This window comes from Zingiber officinale, chromosome 3A, assembly GCF_018446385.1.
Source record: "Zingiber officinale cultivar Zhangliang chromosome 3A, Zo_v1.1, whole genome shotgun sequence".
NCBI classification, from domain to species: Eukaryota; Viridiplantae; Streptophyta; class Magnoliopsida; order Zingiberales; family Zingiberaceae; genus Zingiber; species Zingiber officinale.
In genome coordinates, this window is record NC_055990.1 from 13,095,230 (window position 1) to 13,113,762 (window position 18,533).

An 18,533-nucleotide genomic window follows, 5' to 3' on the forward strand; every position below is an offset into this window, starting at 1 on the left:
TTGTGGGTTTTGAAAACTAATTATCATAATAGATTAAAATACATAATCATGCTGCTGATGGGCCCGTCAACTGTACTTGCTATGCGCGCATCCCTAACTAAACTCGGGTTTGTAAGACCCGAATTTAGTAGGGTTTACTAGGTTATCTAAACCTAGGGACGACTATGGGAGCCCAACCCAATGAATATCTAATCCAGTATAGTGCCACTGAGAAAGTAAAATACTAACATAGCTCATTATTCCTTGTCTTGCTCTTTTACTAAGTTATCTAAACCTAGAGCTGGGTTGTCTGAACCTAGAGGCGACTGTGGGAGCCCACCCATTGGACATCTAGTCCTATAATAGCTGTAGCAAGACTAAATAGGCTGTAAAATGCTTCTATTGCATTTATCTAAGCTATTTAAATACCTAGGATGACATTTAACTAAGCTAAGCATTTAATCAAACGCTTGGTGTGCGCTAATTCACACCCTATTACTGAAAAGCTACATACGGCTAAAACAATGCATACAATTATACGAAAAGCTCCTTATACTGCAAGTGAGGGGTTTCTTACCTTCTACGCGAAGTTTCTTACAAATCTAATCGCTAGATTTTCCGGAGAAGAGATCTTCTTGACGATCCTCTCGCGTCTACGCGTTCCTCTTGCGGAGAGGAACGTCCTCATATCCTTTATGTTGTCGGGAGGTGCTCCTAGGGCCCTTGGCTTGGTGCGCCGAGAGAGAGAAGAGGAGAGGAAAGGGGCGGCGTGAGGCTAGGGTGAGGAAGAGAAGTTGCGTTAAAAACAAACCCCACTTAATAATTCCCTATTTATATTAAGTGGAAATTTTTGGCCCAACTTGAATATAAATTTAATTGTTTCCCTTTCCTTTCAGCACGGCCCTGCTGGGTTCACTTGGTTACTAGAGTCACCCTATAAGACATAGAGTTCGCTAGGTCTCGGGTTCAATTCCCGCATAGGCTATTTTCGTTTTCTATTTGTTTTTGCTACTTCCGCTATTCCAAAATTCCACAAAAATATTCTAAAATTCCAGAAAAATCATAGAATATTTATAAAATTATTTTAAGAGTTTTAGGGCATTACAATCCCCCATACCTTATAAAAAGTTTGTCCTTGAATTTAGAATAACTCTGGGTACTTCTGTCTCATGCTGGCTTCTGTCTCCTATGTTGCCTCTTCTGCTGTGTGATTTTGCCAAATAACTTTTACTAATGGTACTTCCTTGTTCCGCAATTTCTTAACTGCTCGATCTATTATCTGAATGGCCGACTGTCATAGCTGAGGTCTTCACGGACTTGTACCGACTGGGGCTCAATCACCTGGGTGGCATCTGGGATATGCTTCTTCAGCATAGAGACATGAAATACATCATGAACAGTTGACATTTCCTGTGGTAGCTCTATCTTATATGCTACCTTGCCAACTCTTCTGCTGATAAGGTATGGTCCCACATATCTGGGACTTAGCTTGCCCTTCTTCCCAAAAAGCATTACTCCCTTCATGGGAGCCACTCTGAGGAACACTGAATCCCCAACTGAAAACTCTAGGGGTCTGCGCCGTGTATCAGCATAGCTTTTCTGGCGGCTCTGAGTTGTCTCTATCCTCTGGCGGATCTGCTGTATAGCTGCTGTGGTATCTGCCACTAGATTTGTCTGAAGTTCTGGTTCTTTCTGTTCACCACTTTCATACTAGCAGATTGGAGATCTACACCTCCGCCCATAGAGAGCCTCATAAGGTGCCATGCCGATAGTGGCCTGATAGCTGTTGTTGTATGCAAATTCTGCTAAACTTAGATATTTGCACCAACTTCCCTTGAAGTCTAGGGCACATGCTCGGAGCATATCTTCGATTACCTGATTTACTCGCTCCGTCTGTCCATCTGTCTGAGGATGGAAAGCTGTGCTGAACTTTAACTTCATGCCCAAAGCTGACTGTACACACTCCCAGAAGTGTGATGTGAACCTACTGTCCCTGTCTAAAATAATGGTTTGTGGGACTCCATGTAGTCTAACGATCACCTTTAGATACAACTGTGTTAGCTGTTCCATGGAGTAGGATATCCTGATAGCTAAGAAGTAGGTTGATTTAGTCAATCTGTCGACTATTACCCAGATGGTGTCAAAACCATTCGTGGTTCTGGGTAATCCCACTATGAAATCCATAGAAATGTCTTCCCACTTCCATTCTGGAATCTGAATAGGCTGCAAAACTCCTCCTGGTCTCTGATGTTCTGCCTTGACCCTCTGACAGGTTAGTCAGGTGCTGACATATCTAGCGATGTCTCTCTTCATCCCAGACCACCAAAAACGTCTCTTCAGGTCTTGGTACATTTTGGTAGAGCCAGGATGCATCGCATAGGGAGTCTTGTGAGCCTCATCTAAAATCTTTCTTTGTAGTTCCTCCTGATTGGGAACACATAATCTGTCGCCAAAGTACAACACCCCGCTAGCGGACACTCTAAATTCTCCACTTTCTGGTTCTGCTATCCCTTGCTTGATTTTCTGAATTTCAGGATCCTGCTCCTTAGCTGTCTGGATGTCACCAAGCAAGGTAGACTCTAATGTCATAGTTGAGAGCTGTCCGACTATGAGTTCGAGACCGAAATCTGTGATCTCTTTCTGTAGGGGCGGTGACATGGCTGCTAGAGATAATAGGGCAGCACTGGACTTTCTGCTAAGGGCGTCTGCTACCCTATTTGCTTTTCCTGGGTGGTAGAGGATGCCTATATCATAGTCCTTGACCAGCTCTAGCCATCTGCGCTGTCACATATTCAGATCCTTCTGAGTGAAGAAGTACTTTAGATTCTGATGATCTGTATACACTCTGCATCGAGCTCCATACAAGTAATGTCTCCAAATTTTGAGAGCGAACACCACTGCTGCAAGCTCAAGGTCATGAGTGGGGTAATTCCTCTCATAATCCTTGAGTTGTCTGGAGGCGTAGGCGATTACCTTGCCATCTTGCATCAGCACTGCTCCTAGTCCCAACATAGAGGCATCACTATATATATCAAAGATGTCTGTGGTTTCTGGTAGAGTCAGAATAGGTGCACTGGTCAATCTCCTTTTTAGCTCGCTGAAACTGTTCTCGCGGTCCTCTGTCCACTAAAATTTTCTGTTCTTTCTGGTAAGAGCTGTCAGTGGGGAGGCTATCCTGGAGAAGTCCTCTACGAACTTTCTGTAGTAACCTGCTAATCCCAGAAATCTTCTAATCTCACTAGCGTTCTTGGGTCTTTTCCAGTTACTCACAGCTTCTATCTTACTGGGGTCTACCATGATACCATCCTTTGAGATGATGTGACCCAGGAAGGACACCTGATCTAACCAAAATTCACACTTCGTGAACTTGGCGTACAATTGGTTCTGCTGAAGGGTCTGCAATACTATTCTCAGGTGCTCTGGTGTTCTTCCTGAGTTCCTGAATAGATAAGAATGTCATCGATGAACACGATAACGAACTTATCTAAGTATTCCCTGAATACCCTGTTCATGAGGTCCATGAAAGTAGCTGGAGCATTTGTCACGCCAAAGGGCATGACTACGAACTCATAATGTCCGTATCTAGTTCTGAATGCTGTCTTGGGTATGTCTCCTTCTATGACCTTCACTTGATGATAACCTGATCTAAGGTCTATCTTAGAGAACACTGCTGCTCCCTTTAGCTGATCGAACAGGTCATCTATTCTGGGAAGAGGATACCTGTTCTTGATCGTAACTTGATTCAGTGCCCGGTAATCTATACACAGGCGCATGCTCCAGTCCTTCTTCTTCACGAACAATACAGGCGCTCCCTATGGTGAGTGACTAGGGTGTATGAATCCTTTGTCAAGCAGCTCCTGTAGTTGCCCATGAAGTTCCTTCAGTTCTGCTGGAGCCATGCGGTACGGTGCTTTAGAAATAGGATTTGTACCGGGAATGAGCTCTATCTCAAATTCAATCTCCCTGTCTGGTGCTAAGCCTGGTAACTCCTCAGGGAAGACTGCTGGGTAGTCACATACGACTCAGACCTCTGCTAGCTATTGGTCCTTGTCCTGAATGGTGCTGACTACATGTGCTAAAAATCCCGTACATCCTGAATCCATTAATCTCTGTGCTTTCATAGCTGAGAGAAACTTCTTTGCCTTTCTCTTGGGTTCTCCGATGAACTCAAACTGTGCTTCTGCTTCAGGTTGGAATACGACTTTCTGCTTACGGCACTCTATAGAGGCACCGTATCTGATCAAGAAGTCCATTCCAAAGATGACATCGTAGTCAGTCATATTTAGCACTATCAAATCACAAAAGAGTTCTTTGTCTGTTATAATGACTGGCACAGCTCTGAGCCAATGCGTGGATGCCATAATTTCTCCTGAAGGTAATGTCATTAGAAACTGACTACTTAATACCTTGGGAGGCATTGCTAACTTCTCAGCAAATGCCCTGGATATATAAGAATGGTTTGCCCCAGTATCGAATAAGACAGTTGTACTTTGCTGTAAAATACTAATCTGACCTGTAACAACTGTCGAGGCATTTGCTACGTCCTCTCTGGTCAGTGAGTAGATCCGTGCATTCGTCATAGCTGGAGGGGCTTCTAGTCTGCCCTGGCTGACGTGTGGACCATCTAAAGCGGCCTGCATTTGATGCAACTGTGCTGGTTTGGCTTCGTACTGGATCGACTGTGGTGGAGGAAAGCTGGCCTTGTTCGGACACTGCTTGGCCATGTGCCCTTCTTGTCCGCATTCAAAGCATCCTCATGTGCCCTTATTGTTGGGTTCTTCGGGCCGCGAAAACCGCTTTTTCGCGTCGCGGAAACCCCGAAGGACCCAAAGCCGTAGATCCGTGCAAAGATTTGTATACAAAATTCAAAAAACTATTTCTTGTACGAGTTCAAAAACTGATCTACTACTTAGATCTACGAGAAAATGTTTACCCTTGTAGCGTGCCTTTCGCAATCCCGTAAGGTCCAAAATCGTCAGATCTCAAGATTGTCAACGTAGACAATCCTCTCTCGGTATCCACACGAACAAGGAGGGTTCTCTAACTCTCAAGGATGGAAGAGAGAGCACCACAAGTGTGCTAGCACTCTCTAGATGCTCTCGGATGGGATTGGAAAGAAGAGAAAAGAAGAGAAAACAAGAAGAATCTCACCACTCCTCTAGTAGTCTTCTCCTTTGTGACCTTCACACTCTCTTATTGTCTTGGACTTAACTCACACCTCTCCTCCCAATGAAGTGCACGGCAACCATCAGCCATGGAGAGCCAAAGCAAGAAAGAAGATGATACAATAAAACCACATCAATACACACAAATGAAAAAACTCCACACCATTAAGTGTGGCCGGCCACATAACTCCTCTCATTAATGTGGCCGGCCACATTAAAGAAAGGAGAGTGTAACCTCCAGTGAGGTGGCACACCTCATGAGGTGGAGGTGATGTGGCAACTATGTGTCATGCCATGTAGGATGAGTCAACCTACATGATGTGGCAATGCATCAAGTCAAACTTGATGTTTCAACTTCCAATTTGGTCAAGTCAAACTTGACCCAATCTCTTCTTTGTTGAGTTAAATCCAAGCTTTGATTCAAGTTAATTTTAATTTAATGAATCTCAATTCATTAATATAAATTGACTCAATGAATCAAATGTAAATTAGACTCATTCAACAATTGAATCTAATTGAGTCTAACTCAATAAGTCTAATTCGAATCCAATCTTTGGTTCATCATATGAACCTAATCCTATTGGTTCTGTTGGTGCGGGTAGCACTAACGGTCTAACCCAGGTTTTGATGAATGACAAGTAGGTTAAGTTAGTTGTGTTGTTGTCTGACACTTTGATCAAGTGTGCAGGAAAAGTCCAGCTAGGTCGACGGGCTGACCGGATAGTCGGCCGAAGTCACGGTCTGACCGGACGCTTGGCGAGAAGTCCACTAGGTCGGCTGACCGGATAGTGGCGAGAAGTCGTGTCGACGGCTGACGGAGAAGTCCAGACGGGTCGACGGCCGGACGTCGGCGTAAGTGAGGTAAGTCATCGGAGGGAGGATCGAGGCGCGTTCGGAAGGAACATTAGGCGTCGATCCGCTTAGATCCATTTCGGATATCTAAGTCGAGATTGTGACTAGATTCCGGAAAGACGGAATCTAAGTCATACTGGATGCTAATTTTTATTACTTAGCGTATCTGTAAAATGCTAACTGTGCTGCAGGGTTTATTTGCCTCGGACTAACTGCTTGGTAGGAAAGTGGGGCCCGGGCTCGGGCGCCGGAAGGATCCGCCCGGAGGCAAGTTTTATCCCAGGACGACGTTGACACTTGGAGCATGCTGGTTGGGAGTGTTACGTCACATTCGCGCCCGGAAAGAATAAAAGCCGCTCGGAGGCTTCAATCTTCTGAGAACTACGAGTCCAATCACTCTGCTGCTCTGCGCTCCAACGACGTTCACAAAGCTCCGACGACTTACTCCGGCTCTTCTTTTAATTTATTGTTTGTCGGTTAGCTTTGCTTTCTTTCTTTTCATTAGCAATATTTGTACGTAAACTGTAATTATCCGAATTGCTAGTGAATTGCCCAACGAAAGTACTCAAGGAGTACGGGCCTTCGAGTAGGAGTCGTCACAGGCTCCGAACGAAGTAAAAATCACGATGTTCATCTCTCTTTTTTTTATTTCCGCTGCGTTTAACTCTTTTAACGCGATTTTTTCGAATCGATATTCACCGGTATCAGAGCAGGTACCGCTGTGATTTGGTGCAACCACCAATCAGACAGGGGGTGAAATAATTTTTTTTAACAATTCCAAACTGATATTATTATCTTTTTGGAAGATTTTTTTCTCGTTACATTTAAAATCTAAATTGGTACAACACCAACTTAGAGTTTCTATTTCTCCCGCACTGCTAATCCAAGACGAAGTCTTGGGATTTTTTTTTCCAGTTAATTTAGTGTGTACAGGATAAGATGTCTCAACAAGAAGGCTTCAGCACAGTACGTCCTCCCCTATTCAACGGGGATGATTTTTCGTACTGGAAGAGGAGAATGGAGGTCTACATGAAGACAGACTACGACCAATGGATGAGCATCACAAAGGCTTACAAAATTCCAGTAGACAACTCCGGGAAAATAGTAGACCCTGAAGAATGGACAAATGATTTAAAGAAAAAGGCATCAATTGAAAACAAAGCCATCAATACTCTACACTGCGGACTAACACGAGAAGAACTGAACCAGGTCGGACCGCATGAAAACGCTAAGGAGCTTTGGGATAAACTGATCGAGCTGCACGAAGGAACAAGCGACGCGAAGGTAACAAAAAGAGATTTGCTGTTAAATAAAATTTTTAATATAAAAATGCAGGAAGGAGAAACGGCAAGTCAGCTCCACGCGAGGGTCAAAGATATCCTCAACGGTCTCCACGCGATAGGCCACCAAATGGAGAATCGAGACTTAATAAGGTACGCGTTAAATGCTTTTCCGCGAAATAATTTGTGGGCATCAATTGTAGATGCCTACAAAATTTCAAAAAAATTATCTAAATTAAAATTGGATGAACTCTTCTGTGAATTAGAACTTCATGAGCAAACTAACGCCGGGGTCGAGAAAGGTGTAGCTTTATTTGCAGGTTCCTCTAAAGAAAAGAAGAACAAACCCGAATCTGAAGAAGATTCCGATCAAGACTCTGAAGACGAAGAACACCTGGTGAACCTGGTAAGGAAAATGTTCACCGGAAAAAAACAACAAACAGGATCTTCAGAAGATCAGTTCGCCAGCCGACTCAAGAAATGTCACATGTTTCGGATGTAACAAAAAGGGGCACTACAAGAACGAATGCCCAAGATTGAAACTTGACAAACCAAAGTCAACAAAGAAGAAAGCCCTCAAAGCAACATGGGACGATTCCTCCTCAGACGAATCGGAGGGAGAAAGGCAAAAGCACCAAAGTCACCTCGCGCTGATGGCTCGCGAAGCTGAAACGGAAGACGAATCAGAGGAATCGGAAGACGGGTCCGAACCCGAATCGAGCCACGACTCCGCACTCGTTTCCGAAGGTTCCGAAGAGGTATACCTAAACTTAAATCGTAAATTCTTTAGAATTATCTCGTGTTTAAATAAAAAATTAGTTAAATTGGAAAATGAAAATAAATCGCTTCTTGAGGAAAATCAAAACATCAAGGAACAATTAAAAAATTCGAATCCAACTCAAGACCGAACACTTGAGGAGGAGAATTTATCATTAAAAAATGAAATTAATAAGTTAAAAGAATTGTTGGAAAAATTCACAACAAGATCTAAAAATTTAGATTTAATTCTAAATAACCAAAAGGCATGCTATAATAAAACCGGACTTGGATATAAGTCAAATTCAAACAAAACCTTTAAATCATTATTAACCCAACACAAAGCAACTAAACAAGCTTGGGTCCCGAAAGCGTGCTTAACCACGCAAGTAGGACTTAATCAATTCTATGTACCTAAAGATAAAATACATTATAATAAATCAGATCAAAAACTAAAATATAAATTTAACTTAAAATCAAAATTCAAAACTCAACAAAATTTAGATTATCACCAAGTTGATTATAACTATAAAAAGAATCGACACAAACCCAAAATCTAAATTAATGGCCAATAATTCAGGGGGAGGCTCCAGAATAGCTGGCACCTCCAAAACTAACATACCCGACAGGGTAACCCAAAACAAACTAACCGGACAGGGTAATTAGGATTAGTTAAAAAGAGACCAAGTTTAACTTGACTCATGGTACTGGTGAAGTTTTTGGATGATAGTATGTTAGGGAAGCTTGGGCATCGCATGTCTAGAAAGATATGGCTTCGATCTGGTGCATTTGGCCAAGTGGAACTGACCGAAGCTACCCTTAAACGAATCCTAACCAGTTAGACCAAGATTTAGTACTATGTTCCGTGGATAGGACTATTCGGAAAACTTTGAAAGGTTGGTTACTTCTAATGATGTCCCTGTGACTCACCAAGCTTAGAAGTTTATCCGAAGAAATGCCTATTTGTGGAAACCAAAACTAAATATTAATCTAACACAAGTTAAACCAAGAGTCTGTAATCAAACCAATTTCATCTCACAAAATCATAGGATTCCCTGATTGATAATGTAAATCTGGTGAGATGAATAAGGATTAAAATTAATTTTCAAAATTCTAATTATTTTCAAAATTTTATTTTACTTAAATTAACTTCAAAATTTTAAATTAACGTCAAAACTTTAAACTTAAATTAATTTTAAACTTAAATTAATTTCAAAATTTTAAACTAAAATTATTTTTTTAAAAAATTAACTTCAAACTTAAATTAATTTTAAACTTAAATTAATTTCAAGATTTTAAAATTAAGATTTCTTCTTAAATAATGATTGATTAAAAATTGATAAACTAAGACTAACATAAATCCTACTTGTTGTAGGAAACCAAGTGGATTTTGGACAGTGGTTGCTCCAAACATATGACTGGAGATCACACCAAGTTCACACAATTAACCTACAAAAGCCTAGGAACAGTTGCCTTTGGAAACAACGGTAAACTCAAGGTAATTGGTATAGGTAATATTGAATTAAAAATGGATTTCATAATTACAAATGTTCTACTTGTTGAAAATTTTAAATACAATCTTCTGAGCATAAGTCAATTATGTGACACTAGGTATAAGGTAAAATTTCTATCCACAGAATGTTTGATCAAACATCTAGATAATCCAACTATAAGCCTAAAAGGCTTTAGAAAAGACAATATCTATGCCATTAACTTAACCGCTTCTTCAGTCAAGTGTTATTTAACACAGAAAGAAGAAACCTGGCTATGGCATCGAAGAATGTCACACACACATTTCAGAAACATAAGTAAATTAAATGGTCTATTTAGAGGCTTACCAAAATTACCTAACTTAGATTTAACAATATGTAATGCTTGTCAACAAGGCAAACAAACAAAATCTACCCACAAACCAATTAATGAATCCCAAACCAACTCAGTCCTAGAACTCTTACACTTAGATCTATTTGACTCCCATGGAGTTAAATCAATAAATGGAAGTCTATACTGTTTAGTTATAATAGATGACTATTCTAGGTTCACTTGGGTCAAATTCTTAAAAAATAAAGATGAAACCTTTGAAATTTTTACAAACTTCTACAAACAAATTGAAAATGAAAAAGGCATAAAAATTAAAAGAATCAGAAGTGATAATGGAGGAGAATTTAAAAATCATAATTTTGATAAATTTTGCCTTGAAAATGGCTACCATCATGAATTTTCGTGCCCTAAAACTCCCCAACAAAATGGAATTGTCGAGAGGAAAAATAGAACTTTACTTGAAGCATCTAGAACTATGCTAAACGAATACAACTTACCTAAATATTTTTGGGCAGAAGCTGTTAGTACAGCCTGCTATGTACAAAACCGAACAACACTAAACAAAAAACACAATAAAACATTTTTTGAAATATTTTACAACAAACAACCTAATGTAAAACACTTTAAGGTATTTGGTTGCCCAGCCTTTATCCTAAATACTAGAGAACACTTAGGCAAATTCACTTCCAAAATAGAAAATGGAATTTTTCTAGGGTACTCTCTGAATAGCAGAGGCTACAGAATTTATAATAAAGTTACCTTAAGAATTGAGGAAACCATCAATGTAAAATTCAAAGAATCCAATCAAAACCTAGAACAAGCCCAACCTCAACCAGTTGACCCTGTTCACGAACATATCAATTTTGAAGGAACAAACCAAACCCAAAATCATGAAGAAGAAGAACAACTGCAAGAAAGTCAACCTCCTAGAACCATAAGAGTCAACCCAAACCATCCTACTGATCAAATAATTGGTGACCCAGACCTTAGGGTCCAAACCAGGTCATCTTTCAGAAACCTAAGTCAAATCTCGTTAATCTCAAATATTGAACCCAAAACTGTAGCTGAATCCCTACTTGACCCAGACTGGGTCATAGCTATGCAAGAAGAATTAGCTCAATTTGAGCGCAATGAAGTTTGGGACCTAGTTCCTCCACCTAACGATAAGAAAATAATAGAAACCAAATGGGTATTTAGAAACAAGTTAAGTGAAACTGGAGAAATTACTAGAAACAAAGCAAGGTTAGTTGCCAAAGGGTTCAGCCAAGTTGAAGGACTTGACTATGATGAAACTTATGCCCCGATAGCTAGACTGGAGTCCATTAGAATGTTACTAAGCTATGCAGCCCATAAAGGATTCAAACTATACCAAATGGATGTCAAGTCTGCCTTTCTTAATGGATTAATAAAAGAAGAAGTTTATGTAGGTCAGCCACCTGGTTTTGAAAGCCTAGAACACCCTGATTATGTCTACAAATTAAAAAAGGCATTATATGGACTTAAACAGGAACCTAGGGCATGGTATGAAAGACTAACCTCTTACTTAATCTCTAAAGGGTTCAACCAAGGTCAAGTTGACCCAACACTATTTGTGAAATCAATAAAAGAAGATATGTTTATAGCTCAAATTTATGTAGATGATATCATCTTTGGTTCAACAAACTCAGAATTTTTAAACGAATTTACAAACCTAATGGAACACGAATTCGAAATGAGTCTGGTAGGAAATTAACTTATTTTCTAGGGTTACAAGTCAAACAAACAAATGAAGGAAATTATATTTATCAACAAAAATACACTAAGGAGTTACTTAGAAAATTTGGAATGGAAAATACTAAAGAAATAAAAACACCTATGGCCGTAAACACAATCCTAGATGATGATCCTAATGGGAAATCTGTAGACTTAAAACATTATCGGAGCGTAATAGGTAGTCTACTTTACTTAACTGCAAGCCGACCTGACATTTTATTTGCAGTTAGTATGTGTGCTCGATACCAAACCTGTGCTAAAGAATCTCATCTGACTCAAGTCAAAAGAATCTTTAGATACCTTAAGGGAACCACAAATGTAGGAATTTGGTATCCTAGGACCAACAACTTTGAATTAATAGGATATTCTGACTCAGATTATGCCGAATGCAAATTAGACCGCAAAAGCACAAGTGGTGGATGCCAACTACTTGGTTCATCCCTTGTCAGCTGGTTTAGTAGAAAGCAACACTGTGTTGCACTATCTACAACTGAGTCAGAATACATAGCTATAGGCGAATGTGTTGCACAATTATTATGGATGATGCATACTCTAAAAGATTTCAACCTAAATATCACAAATGTAAAAGTATTAATTGACAATATTAGTTCAATTAACTTAACCAAGAATCCTGTGCATCATTCAAGAACCAAACATATTGAAATTAGGCACCATTTCATCAGGGATCATGTTACTAAAGGTGATATTGAACTCAAGTACATTGAGTCTAAATCAAATTTAGCTGACATCTTTACAAAACCACTCCCTGAAAGTGAATTTAGCAACTTACGACGACAATTAGGGATGTGCTCAATAGACTAGGAAATTTCAAAAAAAAAAAAAAAAAAAAACTTTCAAAAATGGTTTATCAACTTATAGGCTAAACTTGTTTGTTTTCAAAATTTCCATTTATAGACTTTCAAAAACAGTTTTGGCCTTAGACTAGGTTTACATCCTTAGAAAGCATGTACCCATAGGACTAGTTTTTGAGCATCTCACCAACACCCTAGGGTTACCTTGCTTGTGTTTGACAAACATAGAAAGGGGTGAGATGCATAGGCCAACTGTCTAGACTTAAGATGCTTATTTCAGTGCATCATCATAAGTCTGGACGTTAAATACAAATCAGATATTAATCAGATTAAAGTTCATCAGTCAAGTCAAACACTGACTGATCATAATTAACTTAATCTGACTAACCTAGTGAAAGCTACTATCTTCTGATAGTTAGTTAGTACCTAATTGGTTAGACAGCTGGTTAGAGGTAGGTATCAAATTCAGGGGGAGAAATATAACTACTTTAGTTTTCCAAATTGAATTTTAAACTTAATTTTGAAAATCAAAGTTAAAAAAAAAAACAACTTGTTTAAAATTATAAAATTCTTTTAACTCACAATTTTTTTTCCTAGTCTTTGAAAACTGACCTTTTCAAGTATTTTAAACCATGGTTTTTAAATCTAATACCTTTTTGAAAATTTGATTTTGGAAAACAAATTTTACAAACACATTCTAAAAATATGATTTTACTTTCACCAAACTCCTTTGACAACTAAAAGTAAAGATTTAAATTTGATTTAACTTTACTTTGAAAAATGGTACTGAATCTAGTCCTTAAAACTTGAGTTTGACAATTTAATTTTCCTTAATTTTGAAAATTGAATCTTTTACAAACTTAGTGTTGAAAAATAAATCAGTTTTGAAAAATATATTTTCTCAAACTTAGTTTTGAAAATTTGGTGTTAAAAACTTATGTTTGAAACTTTAGACCTTATACACTTATGATTAAAAATTAGACAATCTACACTTAGCAATTTTTCAAAAGCTAAAGAACAAATGCGTTAAACAAGTTTTCAAAAAACTTTAAACTCCCCCAAAGTCAAATTGATTTTTCTTGGTTTTAAAGATTGTACTGTTATCCTTGAATTTTGAACCAAACTCAGTTGTTTTTCATGATTAGGTAACTTAAACACTATGCTTGTTTACCCTTGTTTTTTTTTGATGAATGCCAAAGGGGGAGAAGGGTTAGGTGGTTAAGTTAGCTAAACCAAATTGAAAACACAAACTACCTTAAAAACCATACAAATGCATGACTTTAAATTTGTGCATATGCTTTCACTAACTTAACCAGGTTGTCATTCCATCAAAAAGGGGGAGATTGTTGGTGCGGGTAGCACTAACGGTCTAACCCAGGTTTTGATGAATGACAAGTAGGTTAAGTTAGTTGTGTTGTTGTCTGACACTTTGATCAAGTGTGCAGGAAAAGTCCAGCTAGGTCGACGGGCTGACCGGATAGCTGGCGAGAAGTCCAAGCGGGTCGACGGGCTGACCGGACGCTTGGCGAGAAGTCCAGCTAGGTCGACGGGCTGACCGGATAGCTGGCGAGAAGTCCAGGCGGGTCGACGGGCTGACCGGACGCTTGGCGAGAAGTCCAGACGGGTCGACGGGCTGACCGGACGTCTGGCAGGTAAGTGAGGTAAGTCACTAGAGGGGAGTGACTGCGAGGACGCGTTCCCGGGAAGGGAACATTAGGCGTCGATCCGGCTTAGATCCATTTCGGATATCTAAGTCGAGATCGTGACTCGATTCCGGTCTCGGAAAGACGGAATCTAAGTCATACTCTGGATGCTAATTTTTATTACTGAGCGTATCTGTAAAAATGTGCTAACAAACTGTGCTGCAAGGTTTATTTGCCTCGGACTAACACTGTTTTGCAGGTAGGAAACAGTGGGGATCCGGGCGCCCGGAGGTAAGTTTTATCCCCAGGACGACGTTGACACTTGGAGCATGCTGGTTGGGAGTGTTATGTCACATTCCAGGCGCCCGGAGGGGATCCAGGCGCCCGGAGCAGCATATAAAAGAAGCCCCAGGCAGGAGCTTCAATATATCAGTCTTCTGAGAACTCTGAGTCCAATCACTCTGCTGCTCTGCGCTCCAACGACGTTCACAAAGCTCCGACGACTTACTCCGGCTCTTCTTTTAATTTATTATTTGTCGGTTAGCTTTGCTTTCTTTCTTTTCATTAGCAATATTTGTACGTAAACTGTAATTATCCGAATTGCTAGTGAATTGCCCAACGAAAGTACTCAAGGAGTACGGGCCTTCGAGTAGGAGTCGTCACAGGCTCCGAACGAAGTAAAAATCAACAGTGTTCATCTCTTTACTTCTTTACATTTCCGCTGCGTTTTAACTCGAGATTTTCGTATCGATATTCACCCCCCCTCTATCGAATCCAACGGTCTTACAGGTTCATCATATGAACCTAATCTCCATCCACATGTTCTTTGTGTGTGACCCAATAGGTTCTTGTAACGTTGGCAATGTTTCTAAACTCTTTTAGAAACATAAGCAATGAGCGGCATCTAGCAATACATCATTGCTACCCAAGTTACAAGAAATGTTGAGATCCAACATCACCTTGTGACTACTAATTGTGACTCCTCACAATATGTGACATTGTCCTTCTATCCTAGACATCTAGATTGATCAATGTGAGGCATAGACCGTGTCATCCTCTAATCAATCTAAATCTTGAACTCCAAGTAGACGCACTCGATCAAATGAGCTCAACATCTAATGTTGACTCATTTGGGCATGGCCATGCACTTAGTGGTCTCACTCTATCAAGAATAGCGATGTCGCTCCCGTCATATGGGAGGGATAGATCCCATCTACATCACTCACATCCCTCTGCATAATTCGTTATATACCCAGTAATCGCCTTTATAGTCCACCCAGTTACGGGTGACGTTTGACGAAACCAAGTACATAACTCCTTATGTAGGGATCCATGGTGACTTCAGGTCTAAGGACTAATAGTCATACTAATAGCCACATGAGAAAGTATATGACACTCATATAACGATCCATGATACTTTCTCATGGCGGGTCATTCAGTATACATTCTCCAATATATACCCATGTGTCAACTTGATATCTCCATATCCATGACTTGTGAGATCAAGTCATTGAGTTGACCTACATGCTAGTCTTATTGCATTAACATCGTCCCTGAATGTTAATACTCGACTAGGAATGATTAAGAGTAATGTTCCCTATATCATCTCATTATCGATTCAACCAATCGATTGATATAGGTAAGAACGCTCTACTCAAGGACGTTACTATACTTAGTTTATTTGGCACTAAAACAAATAAGCATAATAACCAAACTATTGCCTTTATTAATATAAGAATATGATATACATGAGTCCATACAATCATCAAATGATTGGCTCTAGGGCTCTAACTAACAATCTCCCACTAGCACTAATGTCAATCAGTATAGGCTCTAAAGCCTAAAGACCTAGTGTGACCATCATGCTTTCTCTATGCCAAAGCCTTGGTCAAGGGATCTGCAATATTAGCCTCTGTAGGTATTCTGCAAATCTTCACATCTCCTCTATCGATAATCTCTCGAATGAGATGGAAACGTTGTAGAACTGCTGTGAACTCTGCCAGCTTATAGCACTACCATTCAAGCAAAACACGAACCTCGACTGCGATTTTTAACCATCCTGGTCGGTCTGGAAGCTAGCATCACTGTAACCCTTTACAGCTAGCTCATCATCGCCTCCATATATCAAGAAATATTCTTTAGTCCTTCTCAAGTACATAAGAATATTCTTGACCGCTATCCAGTGTCTTTCACCTGGATCTGACTGGTATCTGCTCGTCATGCTCATAGCATACGAGACATCAGGTCGAGTACATAACATGGCATACATGATAGATCCTATGGCTGTGGAAAAAAAAAACCCTCAGGTTGTGTCATGTACACATCCTCGAGTATGTTTCCATTCAGAAACACGGTTTTTGATATCCATCCACCATATCTCAGAATCTGGTCTCATCACAGCTTCCTGATAGGTGTTAGGCTCATCCTCTATGAGCACAACGTCATCATGGTCAGACACGAGAAATGAATATCTCTCAGGCTGAAGACGTACCCTATCAGACCTGCGAAGAGGTATGTCTACTTGAACTGGTTGTTGTTCTTCAACTCCTTGTGGAACAACATCATCCACAACACTTTGTGGTTCAAGTTCAACTTCCATCGAGGCTTCAGTGCTATGGTCCGATCTTGAACTTCTTCAAGATCGAATGTACTCCCACTAGTCTTTCTAGAAACAAAGTCCCTTTCTAGGAAGTCCCCAGTCTTTGCCACAACTACCTTGTGCTGACTGGGAATGTAGAAGTAATATCCCTTAGTTTCCTTGGGATATCCAATGAAATAGCACTTGTCGGATTTGGGTCCTAACTTGTCTGAGACTTGACGTCGTACGTAAGCCTCACAACCCCAAATCCTCATGAAAGACACCTGGGCATCTCTCCCAGTCCATATCCTATATGGTGTCTTCATCACGGCCTTGGATGGAACTCGGTTGAGAATGAAAGCTGCCGTGTCTAGAGCATAACCCCAGAGGTATGTCGGAAGATCTGTGTGACTCATCATAGACCGTACCATATCTAATAGGGTACGATTCCTCCTTTCGGATACACCATTCCACTGTGGTGTTCCAGGAGGAGTGAGTTGGGATAGGATCCCACACTCAACTAGATAGTCACGAAACTCATGGCTTAAGTATTCACCACCTCGATCTGATCGAAGTATTTTAATACTCTTGCCAAGCTGGTTCTGTACTTCATTCTTGAATTCTTTGAACTTTTCAAAGGATTCAGATTTATGTGTCATCAGGTACACATAACTGTATCTACTGAAGTCATCAGTAAATGTGATGAAGTATCTATAACCACCTCTAGCAGCGACATTGAAAGGGCCACATACATCACTATGTATGAGTCCTAACAAATCAGTTGCTCTCTCGCTAGGCCCACTAAAGGGGGTCTTGGTCATCTTGCCTCGTAGACATGACTCGCATATCTCATATGATTCTAAATCAAATGAGTCCAGCATACCATCCTTATGGAGCTGGGATAAGCGCTTGTCATGACCTAAGCGACAGTGCCAGAGGTTGTTAGTTAGAGCCCTAGAGCCAATCATTTGATGATTGTATGGACTCATTGTATCATATTCTTGTATATTAATAAAGGCATTTGTTTGGTTATTATACTTATTTGTATTAGTGCTAAATAGACTAAGTATAATAGCGTGCTTGAGTAGAAGGTTCATACCTATATCAATCGATTAGTTGAATCGATAGTGAGATGATATAGGGAACTCTACTCTAAATCATTCCTAGTCGAGTATTAACATTCAGGGACAATGTTAATACAATAAGACTAGCATGTAGGTCAGCTCGATGACTTGATCTCACAAGTCATGGATATAGAGATATCAAGCTGACACATGGGTATGCATTAGAGAATGTATACTGAATGACCCGCCATGAGAAAGTATCATGGATCTTTATATGAGTGTCATATACTTTCTCATGTGGCTATTAGTATGACTATTAGTCCTTTGACCTGAAGTCACCATGGATCCCTACATAAGGAGTTATGTACTTTGGTTTCGTCAAACGTCACCCGTAACAGGGTGGACTATAAAGGCGATTACTGGGTATGCAGAGGGATGTGAGTGATGTAGATGGGATCTATCCCTCCCATATGACGGGAGCGACATCGCTATTCTTGATAGAGTGAGACCACTAAGTGCATGGCCATGCCCAAATGAGTCAACATTAGATGTTGAGATCATTTGATCGAGTGAGTCTACTTGTTGTTCAAGATTTAGATTGATTAGAGGATGACACGGTCTATGCCTCATATTGATCAATCTAGATGTCTAGGATAGAAGGACAATGTCACATGTTGTGAGGAGTCACAATTAGTAGTCACAAGGTGATGTCGGATCTCGACATTCTTGTAACTTGGTTAGTAATGATGTGTTGCTAGATACCGCTCATTACTTATGCTCCTAAATGGGTTTAGGGGCATTGCCAACGTTACAAGAACCTATAGGGTCACA